Below are 18,675 nucleotides of genomic sequence, written 5' to 3'. Positions count from 1 at the left end.
ACAATATTCTTACTGATACCACTCATTCCATGAGGAATGTTTTGTGTTGCCAGGTGCCAAAGACTGAAAAGGCACCGGAAACAAGTGATGTGCAGAATGTCTATTCAAAAAGAGTGAGGGAAAAATCTATCCTCTTACATGTTTGTGTAATAAGCTCTATATTAATTAACAATGGTATGTGCTATTAGTAAAAATAAATCCTTTTATCAATAATGCAAAACAGAAAACATGTCCTGTTTCTACTTGCAGAGAAAATACTTACTCATTCCATGCTGATAAATTATTTATATTTTACCATGGAGACTTATTTTATGCTTCAAATAAATTTTAAAAAAACATTCAAAAGTAAACACTAACTTTAAAGGGCAAGAATTTCATCACTGAGGCTATCCAAGAATCTCTTGGCAATTGTACCAAGTCAGAAAAATGTCTAAGATTAAAAAATAATTAATTTGCTTAATGGTTCTTTGTGGTATAATGAAAAAAAAAAAAAGCCTGAAAGACAATATTACTGGACTAATCTAAGTGGTTCCCCTGGAGCTCCAAATTCTCATGTATTTCATGAGGAAGGCTTAATTACCAGGTCTTGCTTGAAAGGGTCTTTACTGTATATGGGTAGGAGAGATTGACTGCTGGTAGTCTTTTTTTAAGCTTTATTATTTGTACAGTGATCACACAAAGCTTCTTGATTCTACAAGCCATATACCAAAATCTCCATATTGCCCCCTCATTTTTTCAGTGAGGAGAGGGATGTCCCAGATTCATTCCCAAGCAGGAGAACGTGATAACTTCACTGGCCTCCTTCCCCTTGCTCAGTTTGAGGACGGAGCCATGTGAGATGTTAACAGTCCCCATGGGGACTCCATCACTTCAGCCTTTACTCAGTATCCTGGTTAATGACATAGCCATGGCTGTGGCATGGGAACTGCACCTAAGCTCTGTTCAAGTCACCTGGGACTCAAGAGCTGCAGCTTGGCCTCCATCATTGAATTAGTCTCTGTAAAAATGAGTGTTGCACAGTTACAAAGAGGAAATATGCCCCCCTTGCTCAAAGAATTTAAATACCGTCCTGTGCTTATTTCTTTCCATACTTGCATGAGTCAGTATGGGGGTTATTGCAGGTAAACTTAAAGCGCCATATCAGTTTTGTTCACACGTCCTGATACAACATGCAGAAGTCATGCATTTTATTGTGAAATCTGTGCTGTGATGGTATGGGACTCAGTGCAATAAACATGAGCTGTGGTATCTCACAAACTACTCTGCCAGTGTTGGATTCTGACAGCCATTTGCATATTGTTACATTTATAACGACCTGGGACTCTGATTCAAACTTTGTTTTGAAAATGGAAACTTTTACAGAAACAGCCATACTTACAGAACAGCAATCTTTAAAAGGTTATTCCATAGGTACTTCTAATTGATTTTTCATTGCTACAGTTAGAACTGGCGCTGTATGTCTACTGATGCTGTAGACATGCAGGAAATGTCTACATTGTACAATTGTAATGTTGCAGCACCATGTCAATTGAAAATAAACACTAAGATGTATTTTCAATTACCATTTCCATTCACATTGTGTTACAATCTGAATTGTTAGTCTTCATTGCATTTATTGGACATATTCCTGTTACAAATATGCAAAAATAAGCAGAGTCAGTCAGCTTTGTGCTCTGGCATGGCAGAACTACTTAAGTATACCTTTGAAGAGCACTTTTCATTATAACGTCTAAAGCTAAGGCAGCAATAAGATAAGGATGAACATGCATTTTCATGACTCTAACATGATTGTAACAGCCAGCGAACCTTTGCATTTTCAAAGGTAAACAGTTGTTTAGAGTGTTCCTTATATTTTTAAAACTCCAACTGGCTAATCAAGCCTGAAGCCACCCAGAATGGATGGCAGTATAGAAAGGTAGAGGTCTGGCTGGAAAGGAAGAAACGAATAGCAGCTTTTCCAAATTTGGTGCTGAGATGCTTTCACTGAAGTTCTAGTAGGCTCTCACTGGAGTCCGCCAGATTCATACAAGAAATGGTTGCTCAGTATTATGTTATCTGCCCCTTTATGTTCAGTCCACAGAGAATATGGAGTCTATCAGTCTCTTGAAAAGAAGCTAGACTCAAGCCAGAGGGACTTATGCTCCTAGTTTGGAAAGCCCCAGAGCACATCCAGGGAGTGGTCCAGATGGACACCATCCCATTTCCCTAGCAATGAGGGCAGTGTGGGCAATTGTTAAACACTTTTTGATAAAATAGGCATAAACCAACTTTCATGTGAAAGAGAGTATCTTTATGGAAACACTGGCTTCGCCTGCAGTAGTTCTGTGGCTCCCCTTCTGATGTAGTGAGGACCACTGGGTGCAGAGATGTACTTTTTTCAGTGATGGTAATAAAAGACGCATTGGAATCTGTGACCTTCATGAGGGCCTTCCACTTCCCGCTCTTTTTCTACTCTCTGATACATGGTAGGAGCCTCTGAAGAGCTGTTTCATCTCTCAGGTGTGGTGTTGGCCTGAGTGATGCAGTGTGGGCAGCCTCATGACCTTCAGCTTCTTTTCTAGATCAGGCCAGAGGATCTTTTGCTGCTTTTTCCTGTTAATTTCCCACGTACTCAGTAAATTATTAAGAGAATAAGGCATATCACTCTTGCCAGTTTTAACAGAAAGGAAGTTATGGTGGGAGAATAAAACGTTTCACATGTGTAAATTGGCTTTCTCTGCAACCCTTTATTCTTGCAAAGGGAGACCATCACTTAACTTGCCTAACCTTAAAACCTGCTTGGTCAGGGAGCTGCAGTTCAGGGAACCACCAGGGGTTGGGGAGCTGGGGACAGCCAGAGGAATAGAAATGCAGTGTGGCATGATAAACAGTGAAAGCAGATTAAAACCCACATGGAAAAAAGCCATTTTTGATTCATTCAGTGCTGTCACTGAACCCACTGAAAACCTCATTGGTGTGACTTGTCTTTGGAAAGACAACTAACTTCAAATGCTCTAGCCTGATGTAGTGTGTGTGTGTGTGTGTGTATAAATAGGGTTCTTGGCAATGGCTGAAGGGTGTTTTTCAAGGCCTTTCAGGATTTTTGCAGTCTTGTTTGATGTGGACTTGAGGACTTATTACATCTTTAGATGGGAGGAGGCAACTACTTTTGTGCATACATTTGACTGAGACGGTGGATGTGTGTGGCCCACTGCTAATGCACTTAAAAAAGCACATCTGCACAAACCCAGTGATTCATTTTAGTGCAAAACTGCATAAGGATACATAGCGTGCATACCTAAGGCAAAGGCATAGTTGTCCCATGAAAGTGTACAGAGTTATTGCAAATGCCTGGTGATTCATTTCCTACAAAAGACAGTAATGGCTCAAAGGAGCCCTCTCAGGCTATAAGGTAAATAAACTGAGTGTTAATAGCTCCCAGGTAGGCCTGCAGAGCACCACTCAGAGGGTATTTTTCAGGAAAGGTTCTGTGTGGCTGTCACCGACTAATAGTCCCTGACAGCAGAAAGAATATTTGCTCTGAAGGACCTTGGACTGTGAATGTGGAAGATTTTTGTGTGTGTGTGTTTCACTTTTTGTTTTAAAGGATATCTCCTTTCCTTCAATTTAAAAGTCTTTGAAACACCAAGAAAATACAACCTTATAGGGAAAAAAAAAGAGCTCAAACTAGGACAAATCATAGACCATAAAATACTTTTAGAGACCCAGCATGTTTCATGTTAAGATATGAGTGCAAAATAATGGAGAGAGTACATCAGTGTGCTGTTGATGAAATATTCAGAGTCCAAGGCCAAGCCTTTTCAGTATGTATGGGGGCAAAGTTTGACCTTCTCCTGTGTAAAACCTCCTTCCTCCTTATACAGCTGGCACAAGGACATAGAGTCACAGCAGTCCCTGGTTACTTCCTCTTAAAGAAGCAAATCCCCAGAAAGGTGCCATGATCTCTACCTCAGCCTGTGTACACGGATGATCCATTCTGGTGAGGAGCTGGCATGAGGGAGGCTCTTGTTATGACATGAATGGGTCCCAGAGCATCCTTAATCAAGAAGCATTTGAGGTTGGCCAGCCTGGGAATTACTGAAAACACAGCAGGCCCCCCACCCCATGCGAAGGGCAGTTCTAAATTTACTCCACAATATATCTATGTTTCTGCTGTTTCAGGGATACAAATATAAATGTCACATATCAGGACACTTATCTGACTAGCAAGTCACAGTGAACCAGATTATTCCCCAGCATCATTGCAGTTGATGGAGTTTTCTTGAGGACGGATTAGGTAATCAAACAGAACCACCCAGATTAACTCTGCAACATGAGAATGTCCACTTTGCATGGATGTTGGTTTTAAAACAACTTTAAAGGTGCTTCTTACGTAAGTGCACGGGCTAGTTCTTGTCACTTAGTGCTTAGGAAACTTGTAGGAAGAAACTTTCAGGGAAACTTGGTACTTCTTTGTACCTTGTAATCAAATTCTGCCAAAGCAGCACAGCCAATGTCTCCAATGTGCATTGCTGGTCAAAGGTCGTAAGCTGTCCCAGCAAAAAAGAGTTTTGGCTTGTACACTCTTTTAGTTAACCAAACTCACTTCTGCTTGTGCTGTGTGCTGTAATGAGGTAATAAAGAGAGAAGCCTGCAAAAAGCAGTGGACTACAAAGAGCAGTGTTGCAGGTTTCCTTGTGCAGCTTCGGTGGCCTGTTTACAATTAGCTCTCCTGCTCTTTTAGAGTGTCTGAGTTTACACAAAATGGGGAGCAGGTACCTCGTGGGGAGGGTCAAAGGAGAGCGGTGGAGTCCAACAATGCCACTCATAGTCCCATAAAGATAACTGACAGAAATCGTTGCAGAATTATTTTCAGGTTTCTAATATGGTTTAGCTATCAATGCTAATGTGAGAGGTGTAACTTGTTCATTTTCTACTTTTGAATCATTTACATTTACACTTTAAATTATGTTAATCTAAAATCTCAGTAGTTTGATCAAATTTAAGTGTTTTGCTGGTGCCATCAAGTGGCAAAATGTTGGACTGCAGAACTTCAGCAGCGTCCAAATTCACTCTGATTTCTCTTGAACAGCAGCAGTGAGGAAAATAGTCCTTGCCAGGCCTCCTCCAAAAATATTTCTACATATATACCAGAAAAATGGAGTGAAATACATATAGTGTCATGGTTACTTGAGTTACTTCAGTTTAATCTGCCATAACCAGTAAGATTTTCCTTGTATTAAAAATAGCCTTATAGTTCTGGCCTGGCCTTGCTAAAGCTGAGCTTGACCCAAAGGGTCTAATCAAGTGTCTATTGCTAAAAGGAATGGGCGGCCTTAATTGCATTGCTGAAGAAGAGATGTTGGCTGCAAGAAAGGGAGAGAAAAGGATGCTGAGTCAGAAAGGATTTGTTTGACTTTTATGACTGGTTCAACGGGCCAAGGCTTGGAAATGCTTAGCTTTTGCCTAGTTCAACTACTGTCCTTGTGAAGATGCATTTTTCACTACTTCTGTGTTTGATGCATGTGGGTGGCATGGCTCAATAAATAATACATTGCATTTGAGGTCTTTTGGAGCAGTACCTCTGCAAAGTGGCAGTAGCTGTATCTGTAGAAGGATGCCTTTATGTTCCCTGTACTTACTTTGAATCAAGAGGTGGATGAGTTTTGCATTGTAAACTGCCTCTCCCACTCAGAAGAGCGTGTGTAGTTGTAGTAGTTTGGCTGTAACTTGGAGAGGGGCTTGTGGGTGGGGGTTAGGACCAGGTGATCTCCAGAGATCCCTTCAACCTGAACCTGGCTGTGATTCCACCACTCGGAAATAGAAGCTCTCATGAGCTGTTCTGCCTGTGCTCTCCTTGCACCCTGGCGTCTGCTGGGTAGCACTGGGCATCACTTCATTTCATTTTCCTCTTAAAGCCAGCTTTGCCAGCCTCTTGTTTCTCATGTAACAAAAATTTCTTTCGGTTCTGTAGTTTTATACGTAGGAAATTTGCCAGCATGTGTAAAAGCCGCATATTAGTTATGTAGAGGTGCATTGGAAAATATATTCTTTGCTTTTTTCTCATAAAATTTCATAAACATCTTGCAAAATGACTGAAAAAATGAAGCACAAGCAAACACAACCCTCTTACCACTAGGTTTAGAACCACAGAGTTTGTGACTCTGGTGCTTGCCCTGTTTACTATACTTTCACACCCAAAGTCATGTACATACGTAGAAAATACCAATATCAGCATAATTTAATAATGTCTTAGTTACTAGAAGGTTTATTTAAACCAGCACTAACTGTGGGATTTTATTTAATTTTTTTTGTATGGTTCTTATGAAAAAGCAGTATTTGCTCCATAAAAATCAAATAATTCTCACTGTGGATATTTCTTGAAGTTTTATTTACAAACTGTATTACAAACATATTTATTTAGGCTTCTCATACTTCCCCAATGAAATTTGTGCCAGTCCCATCAGAGGCATAGCCACAAAAATACTTCATTTGCAGCTCGCCCACTTCAGCTTTCTCCTCTATAATTGTTTGCCACTAGAGTAAGTTTCTAATTAATTTCTAGCCTATATCTCCGGTAGGTTTCATTGAGATCAGTGAAGGTGGTGCCCTTGGGGATACTGTAGCTCTGCTACTTAACCTGGAAGCTAATCTGTGTAATACAGAAATTTAGTGTGGAGGAAAGGCTACTCTATTTTGCCCCTACAATAGCACTATCAGTCAGGATTGTGAGCATCCGGCTATGCTCTGAACAGCTCTTCTGCCGTAGAACTTTACTGTGAGAGTTGCCCAAGACAAAAACCAAATGGATGTCATGAATATGGGTTTATAAAAGTAGCTTGCAAACATCTCCCTTTCTGACTGCTTTTCTGAGATGGGGCATGTAGTCGCTGGGACTCATCTACCTTCTCATTAGGTTCTATGCCTGAGTTGGCCAAAACCTTTGCTTGCTTGCAATGTGAGGGTAAAAATGTAAAGACAGCTACACAAACTATATGCCGCCTAAGCATTCTCCACCTTGTGGATAAGGGAAGGGTTGTTTCTACACTGCTTTTTTCTTTTCAGAGTGGGATTCACTTGGATAAATCCGGGGTTCTAGTGTGCCTGAACAACAAATAATCCAAGGGATTGCATATTCAGAAAATAAAAACATAAGAGTAATGAAAATGATTGTTTCAAGTTCATTATACATTCTTGCACTAATCCTGTCACTGTGGGATCACAGCATCTTGTCATGCTCTTGGGATGGAAGTTCCATCAGCATCATTTAACAAGAGCGAGTGCAGGATTCTCCACCTGGGACGGAGTTATATGTACAAATTGGGGGACAAAAGGCTGAAGAGAGCCCCACATAAGGCGATCTGGGGGTTTGGGTAGGTGGCAAGTTGAATATGGGTCAGCAATGTGCCCTGGCAGCCAAAAGGGCCAACTGTGTCCTGAGGTGCATCCAGCACAGCGTAGCTGGCAGGTCAAGAGAGGTGATTGTCCCACTCTGCACTGCACTGATGCAGCCCCACGTTGAGTGCTGTGTGCAATTTTGGGCACCCCACTATAAGAAGGACATCAAACTATCAGAGTGTGTCCAGAGAAGGGCGACCAAAATGCTGAAAGACCTCGAGGACAGGACTTAGGAGGAGTGGCAGAGGTCACTTTGTTTCTTCAGCTTGGAGAAGACAAAGCTGAGGCATGACTGTCTCTGAGTCAAGTGTCTCTGGTCACCAGTGACAGGACATGAGGGAGTGGAATGAAGCTCCATCAGGGGAAGTTCATGTTGGACATTAGGAAAAGGTTCTTTACTGAGAGGGTGGTCAATCACTGGAACAGGCTTCCCAGGGAAGTGGTCAGGGCACCAAGCCTGTCAGAGCTTAAGGAGCATCTGGACAACACTGTCAGTCATATGGCTTGGTTTCAGGTAGTCCTGCGAGGAGCAGGGAGTTGGACTCAATGATCCTTATGGGTTCCTAACAACTCAAGATATTCTATGATTCTATGATCATTTTACAGAGAGGCTGGTTCATGATAATGCAGAGGAAAGCAAAAACAGGAAGGCATGTTTCCAGCCCCTGAGTCATGTTTTAAACATTGGACAGCCATGTAGATGCCTAATCTGCATCTTCCATTCCTGTTCTCCAGGGAAGCCTGCAGAGCTGAAAGCTATCCTTGAACTTCTCCATGTCAGCCCTAAGCAGCAGCATGTTCTGCCTTCCTGTAAGTCAGTAACGGTGATTTGAAACCTACCTGACTGTCTGAACAACAGAGATTTGGTATCATTGTTTGCCAATCTATCTATCAGCTAGTCAGTCTTTTTTTGTCTTTTTTTTCTTTTTTTTTTTTTTTTTTGACTAATGCTATCATGATGAACAAGATGTTTTGGAACTGGTTTCAGTGGAAATGTCACCAGCCCCAATGTATTCCAACAAAGAAATTGGTTGTGGTAAGAGGCTGGGAGAAGGAGCCTTGACTCAGAAAGCATACCCCAGAGGTCTTCCCCTCAGCTGTTGTCTAGACAGATGTCTTCTTCTACAACAGCTTTCTGAAAAACAGCTTTTCTGAAAAACAATTTCTGAAAATTGTTTGTGGATGCTAAGCATCAGTGTAAGTTAGGCCAGTAGTGATATTTTTAAGGTCAGAAAGGGTGTTTGGGACAACATCCAACAGTAAATATTTATCAAATGATGGGGAGAAAATAAATATGGTCATTTGGAACTTTAAGTGTTTCAGCGAAACACTGTGCAGAGATTTGTGGGTACCAATATATTCCCACATTAATATTTAGGACAACGTGAAAAAGACAGAAGCTTAAATTGCCCATTTTTGGAATGCAGATATTTGGATGTCTCAGTCTACATTGCTGTCTAACCTGTTAGCTGTCTGTTGCTATTCTTGTTAAAACCCCATCATTTCAACGTTTGACTGTGAGGAGTATTTGTCTAGCTTACCTTGGCCAAGTTGGGTCTACACCACTACCATAATGTTGATGTCTTTTAACAAATGTACATGGAGACTTGTCCTTTGCCCGGTGGTCTTCTGGCAATACAGGTAATGCAATTCCTCCATGCTCCCTTTCTGCTCCCCTGGGAAGCTTGCAGCAGTGAAAGGATTCCCTGAACTCTTTATAGAAAAAAAAACCAAACAACCAAACAAAATGTCCCATAACAGCAACAACAGTGATGGTTACTTAAAGTCTTTTAAACAATGACAATTTGGCTTTTTTTTCTTGGCTCTGAGTTACTCAGGCTTATTCTGAGTAACACTATTATGGTGAACTGGCACTAGGAGAAGTAAGAACAATGATGACTGGTAGTTGTTTAATGAAGGTTGAATGAAGTCTATTATGTTTTGATCAGTGAGAGGAAGAAAAATGCTGATAGGTACATGCAGCATGTACATCTCGCAGCATAATTGAGTCTCAGCTGCCAGAACATAGATATCTGCACTGTCCCTTCAGTACTATGTAAGCGGCATATGGACAGCAAATATATGCAATGGTACAGATGGAAGCTTTAGCATCTAATTCCCACTGATTTCAGATTTGTTATTTGTGCCTTTGAAAACCTCCCCTCTCCATCTCTAGAGGGGTGAGAAATGTTACTGTTTAGTCGCTGTAATTCACACTGAATGCAAGCTGTGTCAGGCACTTCACATGGATGTGCAAGTGGCTGAGGATATTCAGTACATTTCCATACATCTGTGTCTTTTGAAATCAAGCAGTTTGATGTGTTTAGATGCATGTTCACCTCACATAGTTTTGGTTTATAGTGTTGTAAAGATGGACACCAAACTTACTGAAAATTTAAAGCTTCCTTTTCTTTTGGTTGGCATCAGTTTTCCAGTCAGAAGAACACATGCACAGCCAACTGTCTTCTTATCAAGGAGATAAGTCCTGTGAGGGAGTTGGACTCAATGATCCTTATGGATCCCTTCTAGCTTGAGATATCCTATGATTCTGTAAGAGCCCGAGTGATTTAAATTTGACTTAGTTGTCCAGGATTTTCTGAAAACCTTATCAAGGAAGTAATGAACTGTTGTGGTATGTGATGGGGATGTTCACCCTCAGGATGTTTTACTGAAAACATACAATTTATTCATATGCAACCAGAATGATATTTAGGTGAATAGGTTGGGAACCAACAGCCATATTTGGTTTTGTATCAGCCCTTCCATCACTGAGTGGCCCCAGTTCTTGCTTTACCTAGACCTCATCTGTAGTACCATGTTTTTCTGATATTGAGTGTTTCTTTGGTGATGAGTGAAGCAGCTGGACATGGCTGCAGACCAGTAGGAGTGCCTTTGCGGTGTAATCACTTCACTGCTATCACAGCACAGGCTGTGCCGAATCATGCAGATATTCCAGCTCGCTCCTAATTACCTTGGATTTCTCTGCATTATCCTTATTCTTACCTGCATTATGAGTATAGGCTTTTAAGGAAGAAAAAATAATGGTTACAATAACTTCTCACAGTACATTTAGACTCAAACTGTGGCAGAGTCCTAGATATCTAAACAGATCTAAGGGAAATCCGTGGGAGAGGTCATGATCTACAAGACACAGTGCTGCTGTTTTGTGTTTTGTTCTCTCTGGTTTCTTGGCTGCGCAGTGCCCTCCTATCATGTAACTCCTTCTGTGTGGTTCAGCACCACTCTGCTGCTGCCCGATGCTGCTCCTTCATCCATTTTGCCAGGGTGCAAAGGGCAATATGTTTGTATTGTACGATGAAACAAAATAAGAATCTGATATGCCATAGATTATCAGAAAGCTTTTCTGGTTTTAAGTTTCTGAAGGAACTCAAGCATCCATTTCTTAAATACTGTTTAAAGCCTCATTTCCCCTTTCTGAAAGTGGGCAGGCAGATGCCAAGTCACCTGCATGGCTGTGGTGTTTGTATTCATTAAGCCTACTCTCACTGAAAATATTAATAAATCATTCCTGTTGACTGCTATCTATAGGTTACTAAGTTGCAGAACAACCACTTTACCTTAGACAGAAAAGAGAAGCATTGCACACAAAGGTCTGATCATCCATTCAGCCCAAACAGGACTTTATTAAGCTTAAAATGTTTCGAAGTCTTCTTCTCACAAAGAAACATTTATAGCTGATATTGATCCAGTGATATTGAAGATCTCAAGGACACAGAAAAAAGTGTCTCTACCCAGAGAATATCAAATGAGGGCTAGGGTGAACAAAGTTTTAAATAGCGTATCATGAACAATCCTTAAGAGTCTCAGAAATACAGTCAATGATTTAATAGAGACTGTTACCATTTCTGACTTCCACAATTGTAGATATATTCTGAATTCTGACAGCCAACTTCCAGCTTTCCATCTCTTTTGTTGACAGAATAAAAAAAAAAAAAGTTTACATTCTGGGATCAGAACATTAGTTTTCTAGTGCCTCCATTATTTTTAAAAAGTTACATTTTTCCCTGCAAATTTGTTTTGCTGTTGGGAGCTCAAACCAGAGTGTATGAAGACAGTGTCTTAGATTGTGAGATTGTAAGATTGTGAAGGGCTCCAGTAACTGATTTCATCAGTGCATGAAGTCAACACATCTGAGGGAGTGTGTTGCCAACATCTTCCAGAAGGTATGTGGAAAGAGAGTTCTTAGAGGGATAGGATTAGGACTTCCCTCTGTATGAATTCACATAGGGTGCATTCACACTGGCATTTTAATTTGGATCAGGAGTGCACTTTTGACATGAATCTCCCAATGGTCTCTATTTTGCAAGGTCTTGGTCTTGGAGTACATGAACTGGGTTCCTTCTGGATAAAATTAACTGGAAGATGTGCTCTGGGAATGCACCAGGAGGGCACCACAGCTACAAATGGACCCTCAGTCCCTGAAATCACACTAGAGGTAATACAAAGTAAAGAGCACCTGAAATGCATTTTTTCTGGACCTCAGATCCTCAGCACCAACTGTTTCACTCTACATATCTTTTCCTGTAGTCCGCAATACTTGCCAATGTAGACGTAGTCACTGAACAACGTACTGATTTGGAATTCAATGAATTTTTTTGGAGGTAGGAATGGCTGAACTTTTTTTTAATTAACTTTTGTCCAATAAACATATAAATAACTATATACATCATCTTAGTATATCAACTGAATCTGACTATCTGATCATAGGGTAAAATCCTTACAAAACCTTCTTTGTATATATATAACCTAGCATTATACAGATACACATACGTGCCTCTGGTTATTCATGGGCACTGTTTATCAATGCACATATTAGTAACAAATACTCTAGTCCAAGATGAGAATGTAATAAAATTCATGGATACAGTATTTTTAAAAGCTGAGAAAAACTGCGTTCTATTTATCTTTCTCTTTCTTTCTTTCTCTTTCTTTCTTTCTTTCTTTCTTTCTTTCTTTCTAATTATGTGACTAGAAAAAAATGCACCATTTAAAAAACATGTATGATATCATAAAACATGCAGCCACCTTCTTTTCAGGTATAAATTGGTGAGTTCATGCGAGTGTGTGTTTGTTAGCAGAAAAATGTAGCTTACTGCCTGTGTTACAATACAGATTTTCCTGTTTACAGAGAAAAGAAATGTTATGACCTGGCCGTGCTTCTTTCTTGCTTGTGTTTCTGAGTTGGGTCTATTGTAGTTTTCATGAAAGTTGCTTTGGTGGTGCGTTCAGATCCTGACATTGCAGCCCATTCTGAGCTTAATTTTTCCTTTTGCTGGGTATCCTGTGCAGCCAAAATTAATCTTTCCTGTACATTCACTAAAATTTAGATCAGAACTATAATTCAGTAAACTTTCAAGTCTGTCAATAGTTAAAACAGTTCAGATGGAAATTCACCCAAATTCCTGTAATGCAAGGAATAAAACAAAAACTTGCCTCAGGGAAGATATGTAAGTGGGAGGCATCAAGACACAGTTTGACAAGTGTGATAATCCAATAATATCAAAATATTCTGACTGGAATTCAGATGTTGGATATGAGACATTACAAATAATGGAAGTAGTTAGCAGTAGTGGTAAACCAGAAGGTTGTCAGTAAGATGGAAACTAAGAATTAATTTTGCTAACAAAACAGATAAAATCTCACATGAAAGAGCACTGGAAGACTTGAGGCTATGTCTGGAATCTGGTAGGTATGGAAAAATAGAAATTTAGATTTAAAAAAAAATTGTCATGAGTATTGAGCAGCATGGAGGTTCAGCTTTCCAGAACTTTCAGAACTGCAGGAATTCTGCCATATCCTGTCCCCTAGCTAACAGTTAATTTGGCCTGTAAAATATAGTAAAAATGCATTGATTTCTGAAACTTCCTGATTACACATTGATGACTACAAAAGCAAAATGCAGGCTTCCTGTAATTTGAAATTTTAATTTTAAAGTTTATCTCAGTAATTCTAGGTCAACCTGTAATCTAGGGGAAAAAAAAGGTTCAAAACAGGGGTAGATAAAAGAATAACATCATAAATGTTGGTGATCAGTTTGTGAAATATGCTCATTTTTTCCAAATTAGAAATACAATATACATGTAGTTTTTATGAAAGTTATTTCAGGAGACTTTGAGCCCTAAAGTCACAGTATAATGTATTTTAGCAGTCCTCTTTTCAGGTGTAATCAACATATTTCCCAAGGAACTGAGAGACTAGTGCACAAAGTAGAAAACATTTTGTTTCATTAAAACAAAAAGAAAAAATTGTGTCTTGCCAGAAGAACATAACCACTCGAAAATACTTTCGGTATTCATATATCAAATACTTTTAGTGGAATCATTTACCTTTACAAGTTCTGTTCTTACCTATCTTGTGAGACAGTTGGACAGGAAGGAATTTGAAGTGGAGTTAGTACCTCATTGCACTCAAAGGTTCTTGATAGGATTTCAGTTCTCTCAATTTCTCTATAGTAGTGGGACAGGTGGTGCAGCAGCATCGTGTTTTGTATTTGAGCTTCCAGGGGAAGATACAGGGATAAAATACCAAATATCAAAGATTTTGTTAGTGCATCTGGATGCTAAGGAGGAAACATAGATGAGTTCTGCCTAATTCTGGCAAGGGTCAACAGGAAGCAATGGTTGTTTTTACTATTGCTACTGGTTATTTGTACCAGGTCACAAAATAAAACAAACAAAAAAAAGAGGCAGATTAAAGAGGTGTGATACTGTTGCTTTGTATTACTGATGAACAGTAGCTAGTAATAAACTTTCGAGTAATGGGGGGAGAAAGTTTGGACTTGCACTCAGAAAGTCTCACTTGTGGAAGTCTCACTTGGTGAGTTTGGATTCAATGTAAAGTTCCAGTCCCACTCTGAAAAGGATGATATTAAACCCATGATACTTTTCATAGAAAAGAACTTTTTCCTTAATTGCCATGATTTTTGTCTTTCTGCCTCTGTGCCGAGTGTAAATGCTTTGGTCCTCCTTTCACCTGAGTGAAGTTGTATTTCAACACTGGTTTCAATACTGGCTCTTTGTGAGGAGAGGTGCTATATTAGGTTAGTATAAACTGCTCTGCTCTCTAGAACACCATGCAGGCATTGTATCTGAACAAGTTGCCTCTGTTCTGAGCTGCTCTGTTGTACAAGAGTAAAGCACTTAGGACTTGTACTTTCTACCCAGTGAAGCTCTGGTTCACAGCATCGAGTCTTCTCTCTAAAAACACCAGCAACTTCTTAGATGAAGTATATGAAGAAGCATTACTGCTTCCTCCCTCTCCATCAGGAGCCAGCAGAGCATTCCCTCATATCTGTGCCCTGCTTCTTCTGGGAGAATCCTCACTTTTCCTGAGGAATCCCTCAGGAGCCTGTTTGCTCTGTGACAAGCCCAGCAGGGGCATGTAATAATGTTTAGTAGAAGTTCACAGGTGCAAAGGGAAGCACTGAATCCACTCTGCTCTCCTCAAACTGTGACAAGGCTCCTTTTGACAGAAAACCAATGGCTTATCACATGGAGAAGGCTGAGAAGCCTTTGTTTTACCTCCTTACATTTTGAGTTGTACCTTTAAGCCACTTCTGCATTGCTAGCACTTAACTCTGCTAGCTTTTGGATACGGATCATACAATGGCAAGAGGAGTCTAAGGAGACTCTTAAGGAGAAAGGAGTAATATACATTCACCCCTCTGGTATGTGTTTGCTATCCTGACTTTGGCAAAGCTTTGACAAAAAGGGTATTTTGATCAAGCCCTCTTCAGGCATATGTCAGTGAAATGCAAAAGATTGTGCTTTGCCTTATTAAAATAGGAAACTAATTTGAAAATATTTGAAATATGTTCTTCTTCTAGGATGTCTGGGGGTTTGGGCCATTATATTGTAAGAAAAGAAGCTGATGTAGCATGTTCAAGTGAAAAAATTCAAATGAATTCTGTCATGCTGGCAGTTTCTAGAGTGTTGGGTGGTCTGCTATGGTATCTACGTGAGCACTATGGGGATATTATACTGATGACTTGGATTCAAGTACTACTGACTTGCAAAGAGAAAAATGTTCAGAGTTGTTCATTCGCAATCTGCAAATGGGCAAGAACAGAAACTAGACTTTTCTTCCAGCAGGACTGCTGTGGTTCTGTAATGTAATGCAGTTCTGAGTCCACACTGTTCTGACCCTAGCAGAATTTCCTCTCTATCCAGCTTGATTAACCTTTCTGGGAAATGTATTTTTGGCTGCCAGAATTACAGCTGGGGCCTATGACTAGTGGCTTTTATTGCCCCTGCCTATTGTACATACAGGGAGCTGCCACAGTTCACAGCTTCTCTTTGCAGTTCCATGACAGCAGCTGCCCACTGAGGCAGGGATCTGTGCCACCAATTTTACTTCATCAGTCTCCTGGTATTTCAGCCATTGTCCATAGCACCAGATCGTGATCTGACTGCATTCAGCTCCAAATCCACAATGCACTTACACCCATCTACAGTCATACTCATCATATCAACACCAGCCCCACTGATAGGTAGCAGTCCATACCCCCTCATCAAAAGCGTTCTGAACATATGCATCCGATGTCCTTGCAGCTGGAGTAGTCCAAAGCCACAGTTCTGTTCCCTGGCAAACTGACTCAATTCCTTGGAGAAGAAGCCAAGGGGGTTATAGCTCAGTAAGGCCACTCAGGCTAGAGGATGGGCAATAGATAGGGGAGGATAACAGCAGGAGAAAGATGATGAAGTCAGGTGGAGCCACATGCTGGCAGCACCAAAGTCCCAAGTCCTTATTGATCCAGGAGAAATCACCCACAAAGGAAATCATTATTTTCCAGATGACTGGTTTCCGTGCAAACCTCATGAAGTTCAACAAGACCAAGTGCAAGGTCTTGCACGTGGGTCGGGGAAATCCCAAGCACAAATACAGGCTGGGTGGAGAATGAATTGAGAGCAGCTCCAAGGAGAAGGACTTGGGGGTGTTGGTTGATGAAAAGCTCAACATGACCTGGCAATGTGCGCCTGCAGCCCAGACAGCCAACCGTATCCTGGGCTGCATCAAAAGAAGTGTGACCAGCAAGGGAGGTGATTCTCCTCCTCTATTCCACTCTCATGAGACCCCACCTGGAGTACTGCATTCAGCTTTGGGGTCCCCAACATAAGAGGGCCTGTTGGAGCAAGTCCAGAGGAGGTCCACAAAGATGATTGGAGGGATGGAGCACCTCTCCTATGAAGAAAGGCTGAGACAGTTGGGGCTGTTCAGCCTGGAGAAGACAAGGTTCTGGGAAGACCTTATAGCAGCCTTCCAGTACCTGAAGGGGGCCTACAGGAAAGCTGGAGTGGGACTGTTTACAAGGGCATGGAGTGAGAGGACAAGGGGCAATGGCCTTAAGCTGAAGGAGGGTCGATTTAGATTAGATATTAGGAAGACATTCTTTACTGTGAGGGTGTTGAGGCACTGCAACAGGTTGCCCAGAGAAGCTGTGGATGCCCCCTCCCTGGAAGTGTTCAAGGCCAGGTTGGATGGGGCTTTGGGCAACCTGGTCTAGTGGAGGGTGTCCCCGCCCATGGCAGGGGGGTTGGAACTAGATGATTTTTAAGGTCCCTTCCAACCCTAACCATTCTATGACTCTATGATTCTATGATCTCTCTCTAAAGTAGGAAACACAATCATACATATTTCAGCCCCAGAGCTTTCAGAAATCTATGGCTAAGAGAATGAATTATCTCACTATGAACCTTTTGATGAGGAAAAGCTTCTAGTGGGGGAATGCAGGAAGGTACAGGAAAATGATGCATTTATGTCCTGAGGAATGATACCTAAGTACAACTTAATTTCTAAATGTAACAACCTTTCAAATACTGTGTTTACGAAGTCCCAGAGATATTATTCCAAAGCAGGAGACAATATCTGGAGAGTAGCCCTTCTCTTCCAAAGCTTTATTGTCTGTCTGCAGAAGAAAAGGTTAGTAGGAAACTGTGTAGAGCAGATCTATGACCTCAGCCTACTTTCTCATTCAGTGCAGTGCACTGTGCGTATGCTTTGGCCTGTGTCCTGGTAGTACTTGACATCACAGTGAGAGGGTGTTGGGGATCTTTTGAGGGGATACACAGAAGGAGGCAGCTGGTGATATCAGCAGATGGTTACCTAGTGTGTGAGGGGGAAGATGTTAATACACAGTTGGGAGCTGGGATCCAAGACACAAGTAGGTGATGGGCTGTTTTACCTCTCCAGAATAAAGCAGTAAGTATAGCAACAAGCCAAGCTAAAAGCCAGTTCATTACAGAAAATTCAATTGGGAAGAATTGAGTGAAGTCGTGTGGGTGTCAGTTCAATTCTTGACAAATTGGCTAAGCCTAGAACATTTCATATAAGGCAGGCAGCACAGCAGCAGGACTTCTGTGAATTGACACTTCCTATTCCCATTCTCAGAGATCTCAATATCCTTTGCTTAGGCCTTGTGCGGGATTTTCATACCATCTTTCGAAACAGTTGGACCTGGCCACTGGTGGAGCTTGGATTCTGGTTAGTTGGCTTGCTGGATGTTTCTGCCTTCCTGTGTTTGACAGACATGGTGATAGATTTTCATGTGCTTTACTTTCTTCTGCTGACCTTTTCTTTTCTCTCAATGTGGTTTTTGTTTGAGTTGAATTGGCGTCAAAATAAATGGATGCGTTTGAAGAGAGTGGTTTTGTTCTGTTGTTTCTTTCACCAGACAGGGCAAAATTAGCTGGAGGTCCTACTTTTCTTGGAAAAGCAGTGTGAAAAAAGCTGGAAGCAATTCTTTTGGCAAGTGATAATACATAAATAGCTTTTCTCAATACCTATTAAATGCACTGTCATGTTATTATTATCCAGTAGAGCCGGTAATGGGCTTATTATGATTTTGGACCACTGGTTTGTTTTTAACATGGATGGCTTGGCCATCACATTAAAGTGAACTACACTTTAATGTTTGTGCCATGTACAAGTGATATAGCTGTATCAGTAATTCCCGAAGTTCACAAGTTTAATATATTCTGAAAAAAAAATATTTTCAGTGTTTCTTTTTCACGTTTCATCTTAGTCTAAAGCTGAATGTATGGAAAGGCTCAGCAGAATTTTTTCCTTCATTTCATTAATTACTCAGCTGTTGAAAAACTCTGTTATTTCCTTCCAAAGAAATACTATGGAAGATTTAGAGTTGTGGTTTTAAGATACTATGGGAGTGACCTGACTCAGTTGTTGTTATAGAGGGTGTGCTGACTGGAGGAAAAAGGCTTAGGACATCACTTCTACCCCATAAATCTTTACACAGAAGAGGTCAGTCCACATGTAAATCTG

General features: G+C 40.8%; 1 long non-coding RNA gene across 2 annotated transcripts in view; it reads left to right on the top strand.

Annotated features, from left to right (window-relative positions):
• LOC142600559 (uncharacterized) overlaps positions 1 to 18,675 on the top strand; it is a 134,928-nt gene that overhangs the window by 15,143 nt on the left and 101,110 nt on the right. The window contains exon 2 of one of the 2 annotated variants that reach the window (XR_012834103.1): positions 11,706 to 11,999. This is a non-coding gene — a long non-coding RNA (uncharacterized LOC142600559). The remainder of the gene's footprint in view (positions 1 to 11,705; positions 12,000 to 18,675) is intronic. The other variant, XR_012834104.1, reaches the window with a different exon arrangement.

The sequence above is a fragment of the Balearica regulorum genome, chromosome 2 (assembly GCF_011004875.1).
Source record: "Balearica regulorum gibbericeps isolate bBalReg1 chromosome 2, bBalReg1.pri, whole genome shotgun sequence".
NCBI lineage: Eukaryota > Metazoa > Chordata > Aves > Gruiformes > Gruidae > Balearica > Balearica regulorum.
The sequence above is the reverse complement of the archived record's forward strand: the minus strand, read 5'-3'. Positions and strand labels throughout refer to the sequence as shown.